The following is a 10,159-nucleotide window of genomic DNA, read 5'->3' as shown; positions in this document are numbered from 1 at the left end:
CTGAAACTAGAAGCTAAACCCAGGAAAGACCCAGAATACTCTGGCCATGTGCCTTCCCATGTGACAGAGGAACTCCAGATGCCATCAGCTGTTCTTCAGAGAAGGTATCATCCTGTTGATGCCTTAACTGAGACATTCTCATGGCCTTAGGACTATAAATTTGTGAACTAATAAACCCCCATTGTAAAAGTAAATCCATTTCTAGTATATTGCATTCTGGCAGCTTTAGCAAATGAAACAATGTTTGAGGTAGTTTCTTCTCAGGAATTCAAGGCTGGTTCAATATTCAATCAATCACTGGGTGCTCTTTCTGCCTGCAGGGTCTCATTTTCATTCTTAAGGAACTAAGAACTTAATCTTCCCAAATGTCAAAAAGACTGTCTTATGTCCCACCTCCCACCCAAGCTCCTGCAACAGAAATGCCCAGCACACCAGGGTTTGTGGGATACAATTCATAGAGTCATCTTGCCTACAACAACTACAGGCTGGGACAGAACCCAGGCACAAACAGCCCGGTCATGGCATCCTCTGGTATTATGATTCCAAAACCTCCAAAGCCACCAGATAAGCTGCTGACATCCTACATGAGGTACAGCAGAAAAGGTCTGGGACCTGACCTAAAGTTGTGGGAAATTGACAGGATTATTGGTGGTACGTGGCAAGATCTCACTGATGAAGAGAAACAAGAATATTTAAACAAATATGAAGCAGAAAAGATAGAGTACAATGAATCTATGAAGGTCTATCCTAATTCCCCTGCATGCTTTGCTTAATAAATGCAAAAAGTCGTGCAGAAGCAGCTTTAGAGGAAGAAAGTTGACAGAGACAGTCTCGCAGGGAGAAAGAAGAACCTTTCATGAGCATTCAGCCTGCTGAAGATCCAGATGATTATGACGATGGATTTTCAATGAAGCATATAGCCACAGCCTGTTTCCAGAGAAAACAGCACCTCATCAGTGAAATCCTTAGTAAGAGTGTGGTGCCAGATGTTCAGTCAGTTGCCAGAGCAGCTAGATGCAGGTCCTCAAATGACAGGTCCTGCCCTTAATAGCTTATCAGTGAAAACTGGAAGCTGAACTTCTTCAAACAGAGGAGCGACACCAGGAAAAGAAGAGGAAATTCCTGGAAAGCACAGATTTACTTAACAATGAACTTAAAAGGTTGTGCAGTTTGAAGGTACAAGTGGATATGGGGAAAATTGCAGCTGAACTTGCACAGGCAGAGGAACAGGCTTGCAAAAGGCAGGAGGAAAGGGAGAAAGAGGCAGCAGAACAAGCTGAACGCAGCCAGAGCAGTATAGCTCCCAAGGAAGAGAAAGCAGCTAATAACATCGAAGAAAAGAAGGAAGATGAGAGCATTGCTGTCTCCAGTGGAGACAGAGAAGGCACATCTTGAAGAAACAACAGAAGGCCAACAGTATGGGGAGGAAGGCACATCAACTGAGGACAAGGAGAGTGGGCAGGAGGGGGTCGACAGTATGGCCGAGGAAGGAACCAGTGATGGCAACACTGGCTTGGAGAGCAACAGTGCAACAGTGGAGGAGCCACCAACAGATCCCATATCAGAAGAGGGGAAAAAAAGGAAAAGAATAAATGTTGCTTTGTTTTATGTGCTCTAAACACTTTTTAAAATGAAATAATGTTTTCTGGAATTTTTAAAAAATAATCATTGTAATTCACCCTACCAACAAACTAAAAAAGGAAAAAAGCATATAATTACCCCCCTTGATGTAGAAAAAATTTTTTTTAAAAAGTCAACACTCTGATAAAAATTCTCAGCAAACTATCAATGGAAGAGCATGTCCTTACCATAATAAAGGGCCTCTATGGAAAATCTACAGCTTATATCATACTTAATGTTTAAGTACCTGAATGCTTTCTCCCTAAGATCAGGAATAAGACACAGATGTCTGTTCTCACCACTTCTACTTAACATTGTACTGTAGATTCTAGTCCAGGGTTTCTTTATTTCAGCACTATTGACATTTTGGGCCTGATAACTCTTCGTGGGCTGTCTCATGCATTGTTGGATGTTTAGCAGCTTCCATGGCCTCTGCCCACCAGATGCCAATAGCACATTCCCTAGTTGTGTCAACCAAAAATGTCTCCAGACATTTCCAAATGTCCCCTGAAGGAGGAATAACTTACTCCCAGTTGAGAGTCACTGTTCCAAACAAAAATAAATTATATAGGTTGAAAAGAAGAAGTAAACTGTTTTAATTATCAGCACATGATTGTCTATAAAGAAAATCCTAAAGAATGTAAAAAAAAAGAAAGAAAGAAAGAAAGAAAACTACAGAATCTAGTAAAGAGTAGCAAAGTTGCAGGATAGAAAGTCAACATACAAAATCAGTTATTTTCTATGTACTAGTAATAAACAACTGAAAAGTGAAATTTAAAATTATCATTAAAACAGCATAATAAGCTATTTGTATACTTATGGATAGATTTAGCAAAATATATGCTAAACCTGTACGTTGAAAACTATAAAACAGTGTTAAGCAAAAATTTAAAAGACCTAAATAAATGGAGGGCTATACCATTTTCATAGATCAAAAGACATAATATTTTTAGATGTCAAGTCTTCTCAAATTGAACTATACTTTCAATTCAAATCCAAGAAAAATGCTTGCAATCTTTCTTTTTGTAGGAATTGTAAAGTTAATTCTAAAATTTATATGGAATTTAAAGGACCTAAGGTAGCCAAGAAGAATTTTGAAATAGAAGAACTATGTTGGAGGAGTTATATTACATATTTTCAAGACTTACTATAAAGCTATATTAATCAAAATAATGTGGTGTTGGCAAAAGGATAGGCATATAAATAAACAGAATAGAATTGAGAATCCAGAGATAGAACAGCACATATTTGGTCAATGTTTTTTTGACAAAGATGTCCTGGTATCTCAAAGGGACATGGATACCTTTTCCAACAAATGGTTGTGGAACAATTAGATATCCACATGTAAAAAAAAAAAAAAACCTCAACCCTTACTTTTGCCATATAGAAAAATTAACTCAAAATGGATCATAGATCTAAATATAAGTGCTAAAATTAAAACTGGAAGAAAATATGAGAAAATCTTTGTGGCCTTTGCTAGACAAAGATATCTTAGATTGGACCAAATAAACAAAACAAAACACACAAACCATATAAGAAAAATTGGTATACTGGACTTCATCAAAATGAAACACTTTTACTTTTTAAAAAACGCTATTAAGAAAATGAAATGGCAAAGCCAGAGTTTGGGAAAAAATATTTTCAAAAGACATATCTGATAAACAACTTGTACAAAATATATAGAGAACACTTGCATCTCAAAAATAAAAAGACAAGCAATATTAAGATCATAAGTCATTAGAGGAATGCAAATAAACCACAATGAGATATATCCACACCCACTAGAATGGCAAAAATGTAAAAGACTGACCATCCCTAAGTGTTGATAAGAATATGGAACAAATAGAGCTCAGAGGCATTGCTGGTGGAAATGCTAAATTGTACAGTCACTTCTGATGTTCACCATATAAATAACTTAAATAGTTAAACATATACACACTTTACCATACAACCCAACAATTCTCTCCTTTGCCTTACTCAAGAGAATGAAAAACGTAAACCACCCGAAGACTTGTACTCGAATGTTTACAGCAGCTTTATTCATAATAGCCCCAAACTGGAGCAACGCAAATTTTCATCAACTGGAAATATTTTTAATCAGACCTAATTTTGAAAAAAAAATTCAGACCTGATTATAGTGTTGCCATTTAGTTTTTATGACCAAGCCTTCCTGTATTTCTCTCTAAATGGTATGATAGGAGAAGGGAGTCTTTTCAAGCAGATGTTTAATTCCTGGGCTCTGCATGGAAAACCCCAGCTTATTTGGCAGTGTTTTATCACCATGCTCCCCATGTCAGAGCTGGTTTCCTATTTGTGCACCATGACTCAGCAGTAGCTCTCCTCACACCTGCTGAGCCACTGGCCACCATGAATTGCCACCATGAACTGCAGAGGGTCCCTTAATGAGTGTTTTGGGAGTGGGGAAAGGTTTGCAGAATGGGAAAAACCAAATCATTGAAATGAATTAGAAGAAAACAAGTCCATGGAAAGACCTTTGGGAAAAGAGGAAAGCAAAAGGGGTGGGGAGAAGACAAACCTTCCCTATGTCTGGTCTGTCTGGTTTTGCAATGAGCTTGAAATAATATTTTCTGAATCATCTCGATAAGAAGCCAAAAAGAAGAAAACTTAAGAATCAGTGAGGAAGCAGCTTTTCCTTTTGATGACTGTTAGTACAGATCCCAGTATCTTCATTAGGGAAATTCCACCTTCTACCACACCCACACCCACAACCACTCCCCCACCCCACCCTCCCCCTCACATATGTACACACCTATGCAAAGCCCTTAATGCAAAGTTGTCACTTAAGAAAAATAGAAAGTTTCTTCCTTATCTGATCCAATAACAGGAAGTTGTTTGGCATAGGCATAATAAAACCTTCGTTTAACACCAAAGTAACTGGCAGATTTCTAAACAGAGTGTAAGGAAGGAGTTATCTTGATCTTAAAAGAGCTGATCAGCTTTCCAGAAGATGTCCTTAGACATAGGGTGAGGCTAAATTGGGAATGCTGAAGAAGTTTGTGCTTGTAAATATGCCTTCAAATTTTATTTTCAATTTAAACCTTCACATTCATTCACTGTTGATTGGGCTGTTCAATATCATAGTAGGCTTTTGAGATAACCATAACTCCTACTTTTTTCTGAAGTAGCTATATTTGGGCTACAAGAGGATGAAAATTAATAACTCAAGAAAATGTCACAGAGAATATTAACTTTACAGTTTGTATTAATTAAATCTAGTAGAAGCATGGATAATTTAAAGTCATTGATAAACCAAAATTTTCATTTTATTCAGTAAAATTCTTAGTGATTTTCCATTTAGTCTCTTTAAGTTGGTAAGTATCCAATAGAAGGGAAAAAGAAAAATAATAAATTTCTTGGGAAAATCTAAAGACTTGGAAATTTGCTTTTGAACAACTGAGGATGGATCCATTCCATGTTTGTCTAAAATGAAACAAAAATATCAACTAATGTGTTTTGAGTCATTAGACCTAAAATTTTCTTTGAAAAGCAGCACAAAGCCCTACCTAGCCTTTCTCTTTTTATCCTACCTTCAGCTGAAAGGGAGACCAATGTACTGTACATTGGAAAAGTTCTTTGCGTTTCACACACCCTTGTTTAAATCTTCTTTGAAGAAAAAAAAAAGCACCACTAGCTGCTGAGATTCTTGTCACAACCTCACCCCAAAGATGACTGGTTTCCTAATAGCCTGCAGGCCAGCAGGGCTTGTTCCAGCCAATACCTTAGCACCCTTTAGAGATAAGAAGATATCCATGAGAAAACATCCAGAAAATCAGGCTGTGTGCTGATTTAAGAGATAGCAGAGGACTGAGCACATCACAGACTGCCAAGGAAATAAGTCAAAGTCTGAACTAGGTCAAAGGAGAGATTAGTTTTCAATTACCTAGGGAGAAATTACTAATTAAAATGAAACAAAGAGGAAGGGTTCTCATATCACATATACATTATACTTATCTACCAGGGAGATTCCATTGCTACCAGGGTCCAATAGGTAATGATTAACAGCTACAATGTATGCTTCTTCAGAAGCAGAAGTAAACTGAAATGTCTTGTTGAAGCAGATGCGAAAAATGACTTCTTGTTCCTGTTTCAGCAGACATTTCCCAGCTCTAATCATCGAGCGGCTAAAGGGAATGGATATTTTGGTTTCTAGCAAAGCCTTTTTTGTGGATTTCCCTTACCTCCCTAGTTCCATAAAACTCCGGCTAGCTAGACTTTGGAGCACAAGAAAAATTTTATAATGTATGTTTTGTATCAGTGTGAGTATGCTCAGGGAAATAGTACTAATTCATTTTGGTAGGAAAGAGTCTTTGAATTAGGGAAAGCTGAAATAAAAAAAAATGGTAGGGGAGTTTTATTAGTTTTCTATTCTTAAAATAATTGGTGTTAGGCTAATACTATGTTGCTTGCTAAAGTGATACTCAGGAGACCTGTTTAGTAAATACAGAAAATGATTTTAATTATACATGCCAAATATTCATATTTATATTGAAGCCGTAAACTGGGAAAGTTTTATTCTCTTAAATTGTTTAAAAATTCTATTTACAATCTTTCTAAAAGCCAAGAATTTAACAAGCTCTCCTTTTTCACCCCATGGAACTTAATTAAACTCAAAGTAAGTTCTTATCCAATTAACCATCAATTACAAATTAAGGCATTTTAAATTTTCCTAACATAGCAACTGTTATGATTATGTTTCATGTACTTTAATTAAGTCTTGTACCTTGACTGTATGAAGATGATTTCTACATTAAATATCTACTTGGTCACTTCATCTAAAATTTTAAAACATCCTTATCCCCAATACTTCTAGATCCCCTTGCTAGTGTTACTTTTCTCTTTAACATTTATCATTATCTAGCATACTACATACTTTACTTTTTTCTTATTTGTTTATTGTTTGTCTCCCATACTTGACTATAAGCTCCATGAGGGCAGAGTTTCTGTTTGCTCACTGCTATATCCTATCATCGAGACCAGTACCAGTAACACAATATTGGTCAGTAAATATTTGAATAAATTAATAAATGAGATATGCCTGAGTTTTGACATATTCTCATATGGAACACAGACATTATTTGAGGAGTGAAAGGTTTACCTGCTTGAGTACCCACCGTATTCCCCTGTGCAAGAAAAGAGGATTGGATGATGAACAAGCCATATCTCTTCTTTCACTGATGATATGGCCTTGCCAGTAAACAAAAGGAGAGAGTTTTACAGATACAGAAGAGAAAAGAGTAGCTGACTGTTCCTGAAAGTGGCAGATGTTGAGGAATATTTTCATGGAAATCTTAAGGTTTGTGCTAAATCTTAAAGGAAGAGTATCACAACATTCCAAGAAAAGGCAGGTCCAAATTAGGCTTACTCAGGAGACACTACTGGAAGTAGTTAAAGGCTATGTAGCTTTCCAAATTTTATTCAATCAACTGCTCTAATACTTGCACAAAATTTAGTCAGTCCTTCCCTTAATCTAATCCCATAATCTATTCAACCTTATTTTATTGCTTCTTCCCCAGACCAACCCCTCTATAACTCAGTCACCTTCTTTAGCTAATGTGAGCATGTTCACACACACACACACACACACACACACACACACAGAATCTACAAGCTTTTTGCTGAAATTTTTTGAAAAGTTTAATAAACAAAAATAATAGCATATAGCCTTCTCCCCACAAATCTGAAATTCTGATTTAAAAAGAAAAACTTTTTTATTACTTTTGTGAAGATAACATTCCCCTCTGTCCTCTATTTCCAGTGTGATAAAACTTCACTAAATTAAAAAACTGCACAGCTTTAAACTTCTAAGAAGAAAAACCCAGGAATACAATAGATAGATTACCTTCCTCTAATTTGAATTTTCTAGGAAAAAGAAAGGTGATCCAAAGCAACCTCAAAATTAATCTCTGTAGGCTCATGGAGCCCATGCTTGCTAACCACAATAACAGATCCCAAACTAGGACAAGGAGCCTTGCCCAGACTACAAAAATTAAAGTCATGGATTCTAGGTAACTCATGTGAGTGTAAAGGCACGGTGATCACATTTCACAGGAGCTTTTCAAAGAGAGTGTTCCTGATATCCGGGAAGCAACCATTGGCCAAAATGAGAAATATGTGTAATTTCAATGCACAGATCAGGTGTGACCAGTCCTGACTCTCTCCATAGGTATCAAAAGATGGATATAAGATACATGGGGAACTGGAATGACTCCAATTCTGTCTTTTCTTGACTGAGGAGACTTTGAGACATGCCTCTTTCATGGGCTACCCAACACAGAAACAGATAGACAAATAGTTGAGGTTCATGCTTTTTATGAGATAAAACCTCTTCCAATGTTTGTTTAGATTGTGGAACTGATTAAGCAATGCTGTTACCACTGTCCCAGGGAAAAGCCTGTGAGGGTTAAGGGCTCGGGTCAACTATCTACAAGTATATATCAGAGTAGAAAAAAATGACAACAGCTGTTGACACTGAGTTGAATAATGGAGAAAGTAATCCTGGCTGAAGATAACACAGACTCCAAAATGGACTCTGTGTCAGACAAATTTCTGTGTTCTGTGAAATTCCCTGAAGTCATAGGATGCATTCCCAGGAATTCCTGAGTGAATTCCAGGGGAGTTGTGGGAGTGGTCAATGAATACCAGTTCAACACCCTCTGAAATTTTCCAATAAAAGGGAGTAGTAGTGTTGTGCCAAATCATTTCATGCGCCCCAGGTCTGAATAATTTGGACCTAAGAGAGATCATCTTTCAGGGATCAGTTACATCTCAAAGACGTGAGCTGCTGTTTTAGGGTGTTTGTTTTGTTTTTTAGTTCTGTGTATGCACATACTTATACACATATACACAAACCTCAAAAGAGTTTTTCATTATCTCCTTGTTATTTTCCCCCAAACTCTAGCTTGAGCTGTCTGATGGGCTTACATGAACAAGTGGGTGTTATGGAAGTTGTGATGTAGATGTCTGCATGTTTCTTCTAACCTTACAGTTTGCCTCACATGGACTGAGACACTATTTGTCATATGATGAGATGCTTGGAAAAGGCCATGTAGGATTGGGTTATTTCCAAATATTCTAGTAGACACAAAAGTGTGACAGCTGTATGAAAGCCCAATTTAAATAATTGTTTCACTCTTGCCAGAAGCCACCTGAGGAGGAGACAGTCTACTGTACATGTTGCTTTTGCCAGTTAGCATCCATTCAACCTTTTCTGGTTACGGTATTCAGACGTGCAGTGAGTCTTTAACTAGGACTTGGGGTGGGGGGAGACATTCTCTTTTCTGCTGGTCATTAATCTGGGATCAACAGGACTGAAGTTCCAAGCAGTCACTATGACATGTCATAGTATCTAAAAATGAAGTCACTATTCAAAAGGCAGAATTGAAAATTGGATCCCAGTGGACCTGTTGAGTCTCTGAATAGAACTATGTCTGAAACTGGTTTTATCCCTGACATTTTTCACTTAGGAGAGCCAATAAATTCCATTTTTGGCTTATGCTAATTTTAGTCAGGTTTTCCATCATTACACAAGAAGGGGCTGGTAGAGATGATGAATAACTGAATCTACAAGAGTTATTGCAAAATTAAAGCTCCCAATGTTCTGGAGATAATTACATTGTAAACTGGGTGTAGAGTGTTTCAAAATTTAAATTTAAAACAAAATAATATAACATGTCAAATAAGTTTGAATATAAATTTTTAAACCTACGATGTTCCTCCATTGGAACAATTTTGGAAAATAGACAGACAGATAGATAGACAGATAAAAACTTACTTGGAGATCTGAATAATGCTGAGATTGTTGGTTATTTGTAGCCCTTGGGAAGATGGCCTTATAAGGTATAAATCTCTTCCATGCACAAAGCATGGAGTAGTGTCTTGAAGCCACTGGAATTGAGGGTATGGTGAATGTCCTCACTCCCACGAACTCTAAATCATTTTTTTTTCTTTTTCAATTATGATGCCACGTTATAATGGTACAACCTCTTAATAAGAGATACCAAGTATTTCTTTGGCTGACAGATTGCTTTTACCATTCATGGGTGCAATGAAATTTAAAACTACACAGAGAAGATCTGTAGTGTGTGGTGACCTTCCAGGGATGGTGTTGAAATCTAGTGCATAATTAAAGCAGGGTGTGGTTAAAAGGGTGGAAAATTCTATTCTGACAACTTGGTAAGAGATGTGGGGTTAAACTGTCAAAACAGCCACAAAAATCTATTGTCAGAATTGAAGAATAAAAACTCTAACCACAGCTTTAAGGTCCTGTGCCGGGCACTGAGTTAAATGATCTCATTCAATTATTAAAATTATGTAGATTTATATTTCTATACACATATTACAGACGAGGAAGTTAAAGTGAGAGGTTAAATACTTTGCCCAAAGATTCACAAATGACCAGTGGTGAAGGCTAGATCTGAACCCAGGTCTATCAAACTTTTAGCCTCATGATCTTACCAACTAAAAGACAGCTCATCCTGTTACCACTTCTCTAATATGGAGCAGATTTCATAAATACTTC

The 10,159-nt window shown here is 36.9% G+C and overlaps 1 pseudogene; it reads left to right on the top strand.

The window, feature by feature from the left end:
* Positions 1-365: 365 nt before the first annotated feature.
* Positions 366-1,618, top strand: LOC119512310 (annotated as a pseudogene).
* Positions 1,619-10,159: the final 8,541 nt, after the last annotated feature.

The sequence above is a fragment of the Choloepus didactylus genome, chromosome 2 (genome assembly GCF_015220235.1).
Source record: "Choloepus didactylus isolate mChoDid1 chromosome 2, mChoDid1.pri, whole genome shotgun sequence".
NCBI classification, from domain to species: Eukaryota; Metazoa; Chordata; class Mammalia; order Pilosa; family Megalonychidae; genus Choloepus; species Choloepus didactylus.
Note: the sequence above shows the minus strand (reverse complement) of the source record. Positions and strands in the feature narration are given on the sequence as shown.